General features: G+C 45.1%; 1 long non-coding RNA gene and 1 pseudogene across 2 annotated transcripts in view; one reads left to right on the forward strand and one right to left on the reverse strand.

Annotated features, from left to right (window-relative positions):
• LOC143661317 (uncharacterized) overlaps positions 1-16,915 on the reverse strand; it is a 105,417-nt gene that overhangs the window by 37,125 nt on the left and 51,377 nt on the right. The window contains exon 1 of one of the 2 annotated variants that reach the window (XR_013164502.1): positions 9,660-9,739. The exons of the other annotated variant lie outside the window; for it this stretch is intronic. This is a non-coding gene — a long non-coding RNA (uncharacterized LOC143661317). Of the gene's footprint in view, positions 1-9,659; positions 9,740-16,915 lie in introns of those variants that run through there. 2 annotated transcript variants of the gene reach the window in all.
• Positions 14,541-15,892, forward strand: LOC143661704 (nucleophosmin-like; annotated as a pseudogene).

A 16,915-nucleotide genomic window follows, 5' to 3' on the forward strand; every position in this document is an offset into this window, starting at 1 on the left:
CTCGGCCTCCGTTTCATGGCTTCCAGAGGCACCTTCATGCCGAAAATGGCCTGGCTTTCCAGGTTATGTGTTTCTCTTCATCTATAAAACGTGACGGGTGCTCGCCCAGGCTTGCACACCTGAGGGTGAGGTCCAAGGCTTCCCGTCCATTTGTAAAATGTGCACTAACTCTAAAAATGGAGAATTAACCTCAGAAGATGAAAATGGGAAAGATGCCACAGAGCAGAACATGTCGAAATGCCAAATTAACTTGTACAGGCAGTTACCAGGGCAAGAACGGGTGGGGCACGATATTCATCATCATCATCCACCTGATCATAAGAGCTACCTGGCGGCCTGCACTCACCTGACACGTGCTCCACGTGGGCAGGGAGAGGCGCTGAGAATTCCAGCCCGGGGGTACCCATCCCCCAGTCCCGTGCCCACCACCTGGGGCTGCTCAGGAAGGGGAGATCTGGAAACAACAGGTGGAGAGTACATGGCTGTGTGCATCCTTTTTTCTTAATAACGAAGGCATGCCAGGGAATTGTGTGTTATAAACAAAAATCTGAAGCTGAGAAAGCCGTGAATAAAGCAACACGGCTGGTTGTCTGGGAAGCGAACGTGGCTCAGATGTTGGTCTGGCGGCCTAAAGAGTGTGCCCGTTATGGTCCGAGGTTTCTGCAGGCAGAGGCCCTTGCCACAGGAGAGCAGGGAGACTGGCTGCTGCAGCCTGCATGCTGGGGCTGGTGCAGGGGGATAGAGTGGGGTGTGGGGAGACAGAGTGTGGGGCGCAGACAGACACAAAGCAGAGACAGGGAAAGTGGGATGCAGTGGGACACAGAGTGGGGCACAGGGAGATACAGAGCAGGGTGCAGAGGGAAAGTGCAGAGTGTGGGGGGACAGAGAGGGATGCAGGGGGACAGAGAATGGGGCATGGGGGACAATGGGGCAGAGGTACAGAGTGGGGTGCAGAGGGACACAGAGCAGTACATGGGGAGACAGACAGTGGGGTGCAAGGGGACAGAGAGTGGGGAGCAGGGGGACAGAGGGCAGAGCGCAGGGGGACAGAGGAGGGCAGGGGGACAGAGTGAGGCCAAGGCCCAGAAGGAGGGGAGCCCGGGCCCAGCCCAGGGTGGGGGGCTGGGGACAGGAAGGGAGGGTGAGTGACCAGGAAGTGCCTGGAGGAAGATCAGTTAGGAAACGACGCCTGCAAAGATATGTCTGGGCTTCCAACTACAGAAAGAAACAAGAACAGAAACGGGTCCTTGTCGGTTGGTGATGTGACTGAGGGATGGGGATGGAAAGGGCCACAGGCCCAGGGCCTGCACCGGCGGAGCCAGAGATGTGAACGGCAGGGCCAGGAGTGCTCAGCCTCCTGCATCTGGCGCTGGAAACGTACCAACTTCCCTCCTGGGCACCAGCTTGGCACGGGTTGTGCTTGCTCCTGGGCAGAGTGAAGAAGACAGTTGCTGAAGCCTATTTTGGGTTTTTGTGGTTGAGGTGAAAAGACAAAGCAGAGAGCCTGTCCTCCTGGCAAAGGCAGCCTGGGGACGTGCACCCATCCAGCCCATCACCGAGCACGGGTGCTGAGAGGAGGGAGCTCAACAGCTGCCAGGGCAGGGACAGAGAGGGCAGCAGAGCGAGGGGGGAAGACGCACATGGTGACCAGCTGGTTTGGGGACCAGCGAGCAACTGGGCACGGCTAAGAAAGCAAGGCGGGGGCAGCCGGGTGGGGTGCAGGCAGGATATGGGGAGGGCTGTGGTCACTGCCAGGGGCCCAGGGCTGCTGCCTGACCCGCGGCTGCAAACAGCTGCTCCTTGTCTGCCACCTGCCCTCCAAACCCAGTCAATGAGCAACTGAGAGGTGCACGAGGAGGCCCCCCACCTCCAGCCGACACCCCCAAGGTGGAAACATCCCACGCAGTCAGGCGCGCTGCGGGGCTCCCGAGGGCTGAGCTGAGAGCACAGCTGTGCTCCCCATCCTTCTGGCCCCACCCTCCCCACCTCAGAAGGTCACAGGCGATACCAAGAAGCCCTTGGTGATTTTATCCAAGGGGGCGACACGGAGCAGGTGGACAGAAATCACTGTGGGGCAGCAGGCAGGACGGATGAAGCTAGGGGGAGACATCTGGGGTCTCTGGCAGAAGGTCCCTTGGGCCCCAGAGAGGGTGGTGGCAGCAGGGCAGGAGAGGAAGGGCATCTGGCAGCAGAACTGAAGGGGCCGAAAATTGCAGAGGCAGCCAGTGGGCAGGTGGCAGGAGAGCTTGGCGACAGGAAGGGTGGAGGAATCCTTTGTAGAGAGGTGACAGTGGGGGTGGTGATAGCAGTGACAGCAAAGTCAGCTTGGATTTGCTACCACCAGGCTGACAGAGCCCATGGTTGGCTGGAGAGAGGCTTAACGCTCTCAGGGCGGGGGGTGGGGGGGTCCAAGCTGCAGCCTAGGAACGCACTGGGCTGCACAGAATTGAAACCGAGTCACTATGGCTTGTAGCTGGGGAGAGGTTTATTTTCTTCTTAGAACAGGAAGTCCAAAAACCCACAGAGCAGAGCTAGGGCAGCAGCTCTGCAGAGTCGAGGTGCCAGCTCCTACCTCCCTCTGCTCCCCAACACTGGGCACGTGGCCAAAATCCTCCACATGCCCAACGGGAAGGAGAGCAGGGATGAGCTGGAAGGATGGCGCCAGGAGCCCCCACAGACTCCCATTCACATCTCTTGAGCCAGAATTGCAACACATGGCCACCCCAGCTGCCACATCGTGTGACCTCTGTATAAGCTGGGCATGCTGTGTCCTCAAACAGAAGTAGGGTTCTGCCAGTAAGGAGGGAGGGAATCCACCCCCACCTGCCCTTCTGCTATGCGCTGCTTCCATTCCGCAATCTGGGGAGGGACGCCAAGTACCAGAAAGGCCCAGCCTGACCTGAAACCCGGGAACTGGGACAAGCAGCCAGGGATGGTAATCGAGGCGGGATTTTCAGTGGCAGGCCCCCGCTACAGTGGACAGTCTTCTCTCAAACCGTGTAGACCTTCCTCCTCTCTCGGATGTGGAGCTGCCACCCACCGACCCCGGCCCAGGCAGCCGGCCTCCCCAGGGAGACCAGGCAGGACAGGCCTCGCCCTCTGCCCATCGACCCTCTGTGCTGGGAAGTAGTGAAGCAATCACTTGGGAGTCTCGAGCATGCTTGAGCCTGTGTTCCCAGGATGGCACCCTGCTCTGGGAAGCGAATATCCAACAGGCAATAGCAGGGTGAGGGGACCTGGGGCCATCCGGACAAGGGGACCAGCTCAGGCTCCTCTCAAGAGACAAGTCCCCACGTGGGAAAACGGAAAGAGCAGAGGGCCCGATCTTAACCTGGGGAAAGTCCGCTTTTGAGGGGTGGGGGGAAGAAGATGCACAAGAAGTAATGCTGGAAACCAGAAAAGGAAACCCTGAGCAAAATCTGTAACTCCAGTGGGAAGACTCCCAGCCTGTGTTTCAGAGCCCGCTGCAATTCCAAGCACTGCAGGGAGCAGCATGCCAGTTTGCAAAAGGAACGCATTTTAGATCGCCTCGCCCTAAAGAGTACTGGGGGCATCCCTGTTGGACACACGCCAAGCGGGTGATTTCAGGAAGCCTCTCTCATAGACCTTTCTGACGCCCTCCGCGAGCCTGGAGGGATAGAACAGCGGCGTCCCTGCTCTCTGGAGACTCGAGGTGCCAGAAAATAGTGGGCATGGCACTACGACAGCGTGGTAGAATTGTGGCACTTGGCTCCCGCCACAGGGCCCAGGGTCTGTGAGTTCCCTCCTGGGTGGGCTCGCAGAAGCCCCTCCCTGAGCGCAAGGGCAGAAGCAGCAGCTTGGTGTGGGGTGGGGGGGTGGGCAGAAGCTTACAATTCTAAGCTCCATGTTCTCCCCACCCCTTATCCAAAAGGGAAGAGAAGCTGGAGGTGAGGTGGGGGGGGGTTGTTAGGAATGCTCCCAAGGACGCTTGTCCAAGCCACCCACCGCCCCCCGGCCTGGCCTAGGAGGTGCCATCACGCTGTCATTTCCCTCCTTGGCCCCAGAAGTCTATCTGCATCCCATGTCCAGGTGGGCTGCTATTCTCACACCAACCTAAAAAGAGAATTTCAACCCAATTCTCATCATGGACCTCTTTTATTTTTCTATATATGGAAACTCCCTCCAAATCCTAATACAGAACATAGATAAGGGGGATTCAACTGATATTTTGCAGTTTCTCCACCTTGGCACTACTGACATTTTGGGCTGGACGTCTCACTGGGGACTGTCCTGTGCATTGAAAGATGTTTGGCAGCACTGTGTTTTTTTTTTTATGTTTTAAAATATGAATGACCATTTTCAACAGCTTGCAATACTGACATTCCTTTGTTCTTCCTCATGCAAAAACTTCTTTTTTTTTTTTTTTTTTTTTGGCATGGGCAGGCACCAGGAATCGAACCCGGGTCTCTGGCATGGCAGGCAAGAACTCTACCACTGCGCCACCATCACTCGCCCAAAAACATTTTTTAATTCGCACATTTAGTCACTATCATTGTACACTCTAGGCATTCCTAGATTATACCATCTCAGTCTTTATCCTCTATCTTCCTTTTGGTTTCATAGGTGCCCCCAACCCTCCTCCCTCTATCATTCTCACATTCAGCTTCATTCAGTGTACTTACCTTATTGTGCTACAATCAGGTAGTGTCGTGTTATCCATTTTTGAATTTTTACAGTCAGTCCGTTGCACAATCTGTATTCCTTCAGCTCCAGTTACCCAATCTCTACCCTATTTCTATCTCCTGATGACCTCTGTTCTTAACTGAAATTCTCCAGGTTCACTCATGAATGTTAGTTCATATCAGTGAGACCATACAGTATTTGTCCTTTTGTTTCTGGCTAATCTCACTCAGCGTAACATCCTCAAGGCCCATCCATGTTGTTACATGCTTCATGACTTTATTCCGTTTTACAGCTTCGTAATGTTCCATCATATGTATATACCACAGCTTGCTTAGCCACTTGTCTGTTGATGGACATTTGGGCTGTTTCCATCTTTTGGCAATTGTAAATAATGCTGCTATAAACAAGCACTCTGGTTTCTTCCTTTCTCTCCCCCCTACCGAGTTGTGATAACCAAAAATATCTCCAGACACTACAAATGTCCCTGGGGGAGCAAAATCACCCCTGGTTGGAGTTAGAAATAGGGTAAGATAATGGGTAATTGGAGCTGAAGGGATACAGACTGTGCAACAGGACTAGATACAAAAACTCAAAAATGGACAGCACAATACTACCTAACTGTAATGTAATTATGTTAAAACACTGAATGAAGCTGCATCTGAGCTATAGTTTTTTTTAATTTTTTGTATTTTTTATTTTTATTTCTTTCTCTATATTATCAGTTTATTTCTTTTTCTGTTGTCTTGCTATTTCTTTTTCTAAATCAATGCAAATGTACTAAGAAATGATGATCATACATCTATGTGATGATATTAAGAATTACTGATTGCATATGTAGAATGGAATGATTTCTAAATGTTGTGTTAGTTAATTTTTTTTAATTAATAAAAAAAAATCACCCCTGGTTGAGAGCCTCTGATACAAAGTTATCACACATATTAAAATTTCAATGTTGCTGTATTTTTAAAGCGAAATAAATTAGGGTTAAGGCAAAACTTGAGAATCAAGGATTGCGACAGAAATAGATGACACTTGAGTCTCGGTAATTAATCTTCCGTTTCATTTGGGTTCCTGGATCTCAATTAAGCCTCGATTTGTCCAGGTGTGAGGCTGTGTCCACACTTATAAAACAGCACATCAGCCACCAGGTTAGCACAGCCACTGGCAGCCGTGGCACCAGCCCATGTGGCGTGGGGCAGAGGCGTGTAAGGCAGGGCGGGGGGCATGGTGCCTGGGCCCCACCACCTACTCCAGCAGCTTGGCGGCTGCCAAGGTGTTAGAAATAGTTTAAATACAGCTAAAACTTACACATTTCGAGACTCCCTGCTCCAAATCTCCAGAACACATGTAAAAAATCACCAATTCCTTGTCTTCGCTTACGGATTTTGATAAGCAGTTGGGGGCTCCCCAGAAAGTTTCACCCCGTTACTCCAATAGAGCACCTTTAGCCTCCCACCACCAGAGGGGGGGAGCCCCCACTGCACTTTCCCATCGCCACAGGGCAGGTGTCTAAGGCATCTTCTGGTGTGACATTTCACCCCTGATATCAAAGCCATCAAGAATGACGATGGATGCAGGATAAGCTGCACCTGAACCTGCCCCCATATCTTCTAATATTTGCTCAGTTTAAATTACAAACGCCTCCTCCAGAGTCTCGCCAGGGATTCTCCAACTGGGCCATGTGCAAGAATCATCGGAGAAGGCCACAGAATATGCAGCTTCCCAGAACTTCCAGACTGTAGGATCACATGGGTCTGTTAGGGCCCCTCCCCAGTGGGGTCACCAAATATGCATTTTGAGCAACTTCCTCCAGGTTACGTGGGGGCAATGCTTTGAGAAGCCCTGTTCTCCACCAGGCATCTCCTGGCTGGAGGAAACAAAGAAACAACAGATTTGAGTGCCAAAATTTTTAGATCCAGTGCCTCCCACAAACTGAGCAAAATTTCACGGAATAGTCTCCGGCAAGAAAAAATGAAAATGTTGCTCTGGAAATGCACAGCCTACACTGCATAAATACTGACAATCAACTAAAATGCAAGCACTCTGACATCGCACAGGCATGCTTTTTACCCGAATTCACACCAAGTTCCTCTAACGTTGAGAAAACACTAACACTGACACTCAACTGCCTGTTTTTTACATTAAGGCAATTAACTCAGAGTCCTCAGAATACATACACTTTCTCCAAAACTAGACCCCGTCCGGCAATGTCAGGTGACAACTCTCCGAGGCTAGAGTGATGGGACAGGATGCAGTGACTTGCGCAGGGTCAGACCCGAGCTCCCCACCCCACTGCCCTCACTCCCCAATCCTAGGGGGCCACCCCAGGGTCGCCCCCTCCGATGCTTCCTTAGCCACGCTCTGTTCTCCCACCCCCATCGCTGCTTTTGCCTCTGCTTTATTTCTCTTCCTGGCACTCTTTACACCTGAGAAGCCTGTCTCCTGCTCTCCACTGAAATATAAGATATAGGACAAGGATGCTGTCAGTGTTGTTTGTCACTGTACTCCCAGAATCTAAAACAAGTGGCTAGGACGGCTTCGCACTCAACAAGTACCTGGGGACCAAGTGAACAAATGAATGAGTGCATGGATCAGTGGCTGGAAGCAGATGCTGCCTAAGAGCTGACTCCAATTTGGGCGCGGCCCTGGCTGGAGGCAGACACAAAGATGGGCCTCTCGCTGTGTCCTGGTGCCCCAGGCCCTGGGCATTTACAAAGCGTCTGGAGCATGCTCAGCGCGCCAAGGATGAGCACAGGAACCCTTTCCTTGAACAAGAAGCGCTGTTTGTGTGCAATGGGGGAGGCAAGGGGAAGGGAACAGAATCAAATGGCTGTCCCACTGCCACAGCCATGGAAGACAAGGAGCAACTTGAGCTACCTGATTGTTTTTTTGAGAGAGGAAGCAATAAAATACTCAATGTATCAGCTGTTTGATCTTGGCAAATCCTTAACCTTGTTACAGACAAGAACATCTGCTTATCTGCAAAAAGCAGGGTTGGGTTTTTTATTGTCTCTTCCCTTACTGAAATATTATGTTCTTCATTCATCCACTTTTCTGAGTGAGGACAGGGAACCTAGCTTAGTTCACTCAGTGGTGGCTAATGCCATGTACGTTGTGGCTGGCTGGGGGAAAGAAAGAGGGGGCTGGATTAAGTTGGGGGAATGGAGATGAGAAGATAAAAAAGGAAAGAGTGTGGGTGGACACAAGAGTGGACCCCCGTGAGCAGGCGTAGGGCAGGACAGGAAATTCTGGGGAGGGAGAGGTGGAAGGGACAGGCAAGATGGAAAGGAGAATAGACGCTGCGCTGTCTTCACTGGGTGGGGCTGGGGGGTTTCAGAGGAACCCCTAACTTTGCAAATTCTGATACTCCGACCCACCCATAAACCAGCCTCAGGCCCCAGCTGAAACATCTTCCTCAGAACCCAAGAACTGCCCCCCATGCTCCTGCCCTGGACAGAGACTGCGGCCAGAGGCACAGTAGGCTGCCCTAAACTGAATAAAATTTATGAGGGCTGGAAAAGGGGCCCTTTTCATGCAGAACAAAGGGCTGGGGACATAAATGAAATCAGAAAGAAAGATAGATGTTAAAGATAGAGATGCCATAATCTAGGAATGCCTAGAGTGTATAATAATAGTGAAATGTACAATGTACAAACTTTAAAAATGTTTTTGCATGAGGAAGAACACAGGAATGTCATTATTGCAGGGTGCTGAAAATAGATGATAATTAATACTTTAAAATGTCACCTTATGTGTGAGACTAAAGCAAAAAATGTTTATTTGTTACAAAATTTATATTTTGACTAGAGCATTTCCTAATATAACTCATGTAGATTGTTTGATTGAATGTCATAAGTACTTGGAATCTTGGGTAGGACATGAGATTTTGTTGGTTTGTCCAGAATGATGCCCCGATGAATCCCAGAGTGATTTGATCAGTGACTGGAAAAGTATTTGCAAGCCCCCTCAGGGAATGGTGAGAGCGAGGAGAAATTCAACTTCCCCAAGTTGAATTCTTGATATTCTCACAAGCAGTGTGGACAACCAAAGCAATAGGCTGAGCCCCCAGCCTTGGGGTTTGTTCATATGAAACTTAACCCCACAAAGGATAGGCCAAGTATACTTAAAATTTAGGCCTAAGAGTCACCCCAAGAGAGCCTCTTTTGTTGCTCGTCTCTCCAGCCAACATGACGAGCAGTCTCACCACCCTCCCCCTCTCTGCGTGGGACATGACTCCCAGGGGTGTGGACCTTCCTGGCAACGTGGGACAGAGATCCTGGAATGAACGGAGACTCAGCATCAAGGGATTGAGAAAAACCCTAGAATGAGCTGAGAATTAACATCAAGTGATTCAGAGAACCTTCTCGACCAAAGGGGGAAGAGTGAAATGAGACTAAGTGTCAATGGCTGAGAGATTCCAAACAGAGTCGAGAGGTTATCCTGGAGATTATTCTTATGCATCAAGTAGATATCACCTTGTTGTTCAAGATGTAGCAGAGAGGCTGGAGGGAACTGCCTGAAAATGTAGAGCTGTGTTCCAGTAGCCATGTTTCTTGATGATGATTGAACAATGATATAGCTTTCCCAATGAGACTGTGTGAATGTGAAAATCTTGTGTCTGATACTCCTTTTAGCTACTATATCAACAGAAGAGTAGAACATATGGAATAAAAATAAATAATAGGGGGAACAAATGTTAAAATAAATTTAGTTTGAAATGCTAGTGGTAAATGAAAGCGAGGGGTAAGGGGTATGGTATGTATAATCTTTTTTTTCTCTGTTATCGTTTTATTTCTTTTTCTGTTGTCTTTTTATATCTTTTTCTAAATCGATACAAATGTTCTAAGAAATGATGAATATGCAACTATGTGATGATATTAAGAATTACTGATTGTATATGTAGAATGGAATGATATTTTAATGTTTTGTTTGTTAATTTTTTTAATTAATAAAAAAAGTTTTAAAAAATAAATAAATAAAATAAAATAAAATATATCATCCCACTGCCTTCTTACCTCCATGGTTCCTGATGAGAAATCAGCATTTAGTCTTACTGAGGCTTCCTTGTACATGACGTTTTGCTTTTGTTGTGGCTTTCAGAATTCTCTCTTCATCTTTGGCAGTCAACTGCTTCATTATAATATGTCATAGTGGAGCTCCATTTGAGTTTATCCTGTTTGGAGTTCATGGAGCATCTTGGATGTGTTTATTCACGTCTTTTGTTCAATTTAGGAAGTTTTCAGTTGTGGTTTCTTTGAATATTCTCTCTGCCCTTTCTCTCTTTCTCCTTCTGGGATTCCCACAATGTGTATATTGGTATGCTTTATGGTGCCTCACAGGTTCCTCAGGCTCTGTTCACTTTTCTCTATTCTTTCTTCCTTCTGCTCCTCAGACTGGATGATCTTAAGTTGTCTTGTCCTTAAATTTACTGATTTTTTCTTCTTAAAAACAGAAATTTAAAATTTCTGCTACTGTGGTCTTCAGCTCTGTTTGGTTCCTTTCCATATTTTCCATCTCTCTATTGATTCTCTTTGTGTTCATCTATCATGTTTCTGATTGCCTAGTTTTTTGTCCATGTTTTTCTTTAACTCTTTGAATATATTTAGGACTATTTTTATAAAGTCTTTTGTCTGGTTTTCCCAAGTTTCTCCTAAATGATGGTTTCTAAAGCTTTAGTCCTCTCCTTTGCCTAGGGCCACATTTCCTGTTTCTTTGTATGTTTGCAATCTTTTGTGGAAATCTGTGAATTTTTACATTTTAATGTGTTATTGCTGAAATTTAGACTCTGTGACATCTGTTCCTTAAGTTTTTATCCAGCTGATGTCCCTGCTCCCCACCACAACCAGCAGTGAAGTTGTTTTAATAAAGCACAACAATGTATTTCACATGTATATTTATGCTTGAAAGATTAAATGGAAAAAAAACATATCTCAAAGATTAATGCTCAGTTTTGATAAACCCAATTCAGTTTTCATAAAATTTTCTGATATATAGAAAAACGTGCTTGCTAGCTTTTAAAAAAATGCTTTTCTTATCACTCAAATGAGAGATTTTTAAATTATTTTATATAATAATGTTTTATTTAGATTTCTATAAATGTTTATAACTTTTGTTACTCACTTTTTCTTTTACACCTTAGGTTGTCCTTCTGGGATAATTTATATTCTTCCTGAAATACAGCCTTTAGATTTCTACCAGTAATGGTCTGTTGGTAGTTAGCTCCGCTTGCAAATCTCTTTGCTTGCAAATCTCTTTATTTTGTGCTTGTTGTTTTTTTTTTTTTTACATGGGCAGGCACCGGGAATCGAACCTGGGTCCTCTGGCATGGCAGGCAAGCATTCTTGTCTGCTGAGCCACCGTGGCCCGCCCATTGCGCTTGATCTTGAATGAGAATTTTCTGGGATATAAAATTCTAGACTTGTTTAGTTTCCCATCTGCTGAAACAAATATTATGCAATGGGTTGGCTTAAACAAAAGAAATTTTTGGCTCACAGTTTCAGAGGCTAGAAGACTGATTTCCTCCCAGGAAGTATAGTCTTTGACTGGCCAGCAATCTTTCAGGCTCCTTAGCCTGTTCATCATATGGTAATGCACATGGTGGCATCTTGTCCTTTCTCTTCAGGGTTCTGTTAACTTCTAGCTTCTGGCTGTTCCCTGTGGCTTCTCTCTCCATGGGCTTCTCCATTAGGCCTCCAGTAATCAGAGTAAGTCCATCCTGATTCATTTGGACAGTACCTTAACTGAAGTAACTTATCAAAAATGTCCTATTTACAATAGATTCACACTTACAGGAATGGATTAAGATTAAGAATATATTTTTCCGAGGTCATAACTCCAAGCCACCACATACACTGACAGTTACTTTCCCTTTGTATTTTGAAGATGTTATCAAACGATTTATTAGCTTCTGTTTGTATGTTGAGAAGTCAGCTATGAGTTTCTCATTCTTCGGCAATTTATATTTTCTCCCTGTTGGCTTTAAAGATCTTTTCATCTCTGGTGTTCTTTAATTTTACCTTGAAATGTCTGGGTATAAGTTTCCTTTTATTTTTTCAAAAAATATTTTTTGTATGCTGTATTGTGGGTCATACTTCATTATTTTTCTATGTGAGTATCCCATTAGTTATTGCAGCACCATTTGTTGAATTTTTGTTTGTTTGTTTTGCTTGCTTTTTGGAGAAGTGTGTGGACTGGAAATCGAACCCAGGTCTCCTGCGTGGCAGGTGAGAATTCTACCACTGAACTACTTTTGTACTCCCCTTCTTTTATTTTTAGCAAGGGATTTGTTGGGCTACTGAATCTGATGATTTTGTCTATATCCGTTAGAACTAGACCAAGCTCCTTGTGACAGACAACCTGAAATAACAAGTGGTTTGTACAAGACAGGAGGGTATTTCTCTCTCACATACAGGTAGTCAGGAGTTAGGCCATCCTGGGCTGTTATGGGTCTTTTGGTTCTCTGCTCCACTGCCTTATTGTCCATGGCTCCCTTTCTCAAGGCCCAAGTTGGCTTCAAGATGGCTCCCAGCCATCATCCCTGTGTTCCAGTCAGCAGGATGGCACAAGATGAGGAAGGCTTGCCTCCTTTTCTCTAAGACAGTTCCTGGAAGTCTTATATTCTTGCTTATACTTCAAATTTCTAGCACTTAGTTCTATGGCCACACCTATCAGTGAGTTGAACTGTATCCCCCAAATGGATATCTTGATGTCCTAACCCCAGTCTTGTAAATGTGCATTTATTTGAAAGTGGGATGTTTGTGGATGCAGTTAAGTTAAAATGAGGTCATACTGGATTAAGGTGGGTTCTACATCCACCTTATAAGTAGGACGATCACAGGTGAAAAATGGTTGAATAGGATGTTTTACAGATCATTCCTTTCACTAGAAAAATGGAAGAGCTGGAAAGAGAGACTGGAATCAAGTGGGTGGTAACCCTGGAACCAGAACGGACATTTAGAACAACTACTGAAGTTCCAGAGGGAGCCAGAAGCTGTCAAGAGTTCACCATTTGTAAGTGAAAACACAAACCAGGGTCCAGCATCTATTGCTCAATCCCGTGGCAGCAGCTGTGGAAACAACCACAGAGACACGGCCCAGATTTGGAGGGAATGGCTGGCTTTCAGGACTGGCAGATGAAACATTCTCCTCTCTCAGTTGAAGTTGAGGGTGGACCTAGGTCTTGGGATCCATGAGGGAACAGTGCAGGAGTTGGCTTTAGTTTCGCCCCTGGGCAACAACTAAACCCTCCCACCAGCGTCCACTGTGTTTAAAGAGCTAGTTTTGTTTTCCTTCTATGGAAAGGGCATTTCCTGGCCTAGCTATTCCTGAAGGGCACAGCATAAACTCTGGCCTTGGTTTCAGCCCTCTCCACAGCTCCAGCACCCATCAAGACTTAAAGGGCCGGTGCTCTTTTTCACAGTTTGAGTTTCTTCTTTCTCTTTCTTATATTATTTAATCTGGCAGGTCTGTAAGAGCCCAGGGTTTCTCAGAAGCAGAGAAGAAGCAGAGATGGTCTCAGGACCATCTTCTGGTTCTAACACTGGCAACTGCAGGGACATAAAGAGCCAATACACCTCTTTCTCTTGTTCTTTCTTTTGGTGGTTTTGGGGTTTATTTCTGTTTTTCTTTTCTTTTTTTTTTTTAGTTTTGGGTCTGGCTGATCCCCAAGGGATGAACGGGGCATTGGCCTAGACTTTGGCTTTGAAAGCAACAGCTTCTGGCTTCCCACTGGCACATAACAAGCGACTTGAAGAGTCTGTGCAGTCTATTTTTCTTTCTTTCTTTTTTTTTGTAGGTGTTTTGCCTGTTTCTTAGCATCATTCTATTTTTTCCCTCTCTCTCTCTCTTTATTTCCTCCCCACCCTCTCCACTTTATTTTTCATTCTTGTTCTTAATCTGGCAGATGGAGAACTAGCCTTTCAGAATGACCACAACATAATATGCAAAATGTCCATTTCTCAATGAAAATGCAAAAACAGACAAGAGACAGGAAAGTGTGACCCAATCACAGGAAAAAAAAATTGATAGAAAAAATTCCAGAGGGAATCACACTCTCTGAAATTACTAATCAAGGATCTTAGAACAACTCTCATAAATGGGATCAGTGAACTAAAGGAAAACATGGACAAAGAATGAAAGGAAATCAGGGAAACAATAAATGAACAAAATGAAGGATTTCCATAATGAGATAGAAATTATAAAGAAGAAATTCTGGGACTCAAAAGTACAATAACTATTGTGGAAAAAATCAATAGAGTGGTTCAAGAGTAGTTGGAAGGGGCAGAAGAAAGGGTTAGTGAACTCAAGCACATAACAATAGAGATTGTCCAGGTTGAGGAGCTGAAAGATAAAAGAATGAAAAAAATTAGCAGAGCCTGAGAAATTTGTGGGACACCATCAAGATACCAATATGTGCATCATAGGAGCCCCAGAAGGAGAGAAAGAGATAAAGAACCAGAAAAAAATATTTGAAAAAATAACGGCAGAAAACTTCCCAGATCTAGCACCTAACAGTTTCCCTTCTTTATCAGACATTATGATCAGACTGTCCAATGCCAATGACAAAGACAGAATCAAAGCAAGACAGAAGCCACACGTCACATATAAGGGATCCTTAGTAGGATTAATATGCATTTTCTTATTAGGAACCATGATAGCCAGAAAGCAGTGGGATGAAATACTTAAAGTGCAGAAAGAAAAAAACCTGTTACCCAAGAACAATATACTTGTCAAAATTGTCCTTCAAAAATGAGAACAAAATTAAGACATTCCAGGAAAACAAAAACTGAAGGAAAATCCCTGGTGTGATTCCATCCTGTGCCACTGTTCTCTGCAACAGTGGTTGTCCATCTCCGCTGGTCTGTCTTCTCTCCCACCCAAGTGCATGCCACCACCCCATGGAAGATTCGATGAACATGCACCGGAGCCCCCTGAGCACCAGAACTATCTTTTCAATTGTGAACTAAAGGTCAACGAAGATGATCACTTTAAGGTGAATAGTGATGAAAATGAGCACCAGTTATTTATAAGAATTGTCAGTTTCAGGGGGGCTGGTGCAAGGATGAACTGCCCATTGTTGAAGCAGAGGTGATGAATTGTGAAGGCAGTCCAATTAAAGTAACACTGGCAGCTTTGAAAATCTCCGTAACAGCCAATGGTCTCCCTTGGAGGCTTTGAAATAACACCAGCTATAGCCTTATGGTTGAAGTGTGGTTCAGGGACTGTGCATATTGGTGGACAGCGCTTAGTGGCTATGAAGGAAGATGCCGAGTCAGAAGATGAAGAGGAGGAGGATGTGAAACTCTTAAGTATATCTGGAAAGTGATCTACCCCTGAAAGTGGTAGCAAAATTCCACAGAAAAAAAGTAAAACTTGCTGCTGATGAAAATGACAGTGACGAGGATGATGATGATGATGACTGTGGTAGTTAGGGTCAGTTGTCAACTTGCCCAGGTGAAGGTGCCTAGTTCTATTGCTCTGGACACGAGCCAATGGCATGTGAACCTCATCTGTTGCTGATTACATTTGTAGTCAGCTAGGAGGCATGCCTGCTGCAATGAATGATGTTTGACTTCATTGGCTGGTGCTTAAATGTGAGAGCTCAATGTAGCACAGCCCAAGCAGCTCAGCATACCTCATCTCAGCACTCGCAGCTGAGCTGAGGCCTTTGGAGATGCAGAAAGAAACCACTCCGGGGAAAGTTGTTGGACCCAGAGGCCTGGAAAGAAGGCTAGCAGAGATCACCCTGTGCCTTCCCACATAAGAAAGAACCTCAGTTGAAAGTTAGCTGCCTTTCCTCTGAAGAACTAACAACATAAATCCCCTTTTATTTAAAACCAATCCATCTCTTGTGTGTTGCATTCCGGCAGTTAGCAAACTAGAACAATGTTGAAGAGGATTTTGATGATTTTGATGAGGAGGAAGTGGAATAAAAAGCTCCAGTGAAGAAATCTGTATGAGATACTCCAGCAAAAAGTGCACAGAAATCAAACCAGAATGGAAGAGACTCAAAACCATCCACACCCAGATCAAAAGGTCAAGAATCCTTCAAAAAACAAGGAAAAACTCCCAAAACGTCAAAATGACCTAGTTCTGCAGAAGACATTACAGCAAAAATCAAGCAAGTATAGAAAAAAGTGGTTCTCTTCCCAAATTGGAAGCCAAGTTCACCAATTGTGTGAAGAATTACTTCAGGATGATTGACCAGAAGGCTATTCAAGATCTCTGGCAGTGGCAGAAGTCTCCTTAAGAAAATAGTTTAAACAGTTTTTTTAAATTTTCTGTCTTATTTCATTTTTGTAACAGTTGGTATCTGGCTGTTTTTTTTATAATACAGAATGAAAACTTTCCCTACCATGTCTGATAAATGTTGTCCAGGTTCCTTTGCCAAGAATGTGTTGCCCAAAATGTCTGTTTAGTTTTTAAAGATGGAACTCCACCCTTTGCTTGGTTTTAAGTGTGTATGGAATTTATGATAGGACATAGAAGTAGCAGTGGCCACACAAATTGAATTGATGGGGAGGCAAATAAATACACACATGAAATAAACTCAGTATTTTAATGAAGTAGGACTTTTTCTCAAAAAGAAAAAAAAAACTGAAGGGATTTACTACCACTGCATCTGCTTATAGGAAATGCTAAAGGGAGCCCTCCATGTTGAAAGGAGAGGACACTATAAATATCTGAAAAAATAAAAATCTCTGGTGTATGAAGATGGGTAAATATAAAATCCAGCATTTGCAATACTGTCTTTCAAATGCAAAAAAAAAATGAAGCAAAAATCTTTGTTACTGAGCACACAATACATAAAGATAAAATTTGTGACATGAACAACATAAAAGGGAGAGATGGAGGGATAACGGTACCGTGTATGTGTAGGTTATTAAGTCAAGTTGAAATCAACACAAAATAAATTGTAATAAATTTAGAATGTTAAATGTAATCCCTTGTGACCATAAAGAAGATATCTAAAAAATCTACACAAAAGTAAGGATAAGTGATTCAAAATGACCTATTATAAATACCATCTAAGCAAGAAAGAAAACAGTAATGGGGGAAAGGAGAGACAAAAATGGTATAAGACTGGGCTTATACACAGTGGTTCAGCAGGCAGAGTTCTCGCCTGCCATGCTGGAGACTTGGGTTCTATTCCTGGTGCCTGCCCATGCTAAAAAAAAAAAAAAGAAAAAAAAAGGTATAAGACTTACAAAAATAATTAGCAAAAAGGCAGAAGCAAATCTTGCCTTATCATTAATTTCCTTAGATGAAAATC

This window comes from Tamandua tetradactyla, chromosome 17 (assembly GCF_023851605.1).
Source record: "Tamandua tetradactyla isolate mTamTet1 chromosome 17, mTamTet1.pri, whole genome shotgun sequence".
NCBI lineage: Eukaryota > Metazoa > Chordata > Mammalia > Pilosa > Myrmecophagidae > Tamandua > Tamandua tetradactyla.